Source organism: Nannospalax galili, unplaced genomic scaffold (genome assembly GCF_000622305.1).
Source record: "Nannospalax galili isolate Female #2095 unplaced genomic scaffold, S.galili_v1.0 scaffold242, whole genome shotgun sequence".
NCBI lineage: Eukaryota > Metazoa > Chordata > Mammalia > Rodentia > Spalacidae > Nannospalax > Nannospalax galili.
Window position 1 is genome coordinate 2,639,708 of NW_008348081.1, and position 288 is coordinate 2,639,995.

The following is a 288-nucleotide window of genomic DNA, read 5'->3' on the forward strand; positions in this document are numbered from 1 at the left end:
CAAAACCACAAAACAAAAAAAAAAAACAACTATTTTCTTGAAGTCCCTCAAATTAAGGTAAAGGATAAGAACAAATCATTCTGGAAGAACGAAAAGGAAAATAGCTTTAGATACTTAAGTGACAATAGAATTTATTCTCATAATTGTTTTAATAGCTTTTGTATAATCCTCATCGCTATTATGAGATATAAAATGTATTTATCAAATCTGTAATCATTATGCCAAAAAATCTGAATTACTGTAATATTTTGCATATTGTTAAAACTGTAACTTTAATTGTAAAAAAAA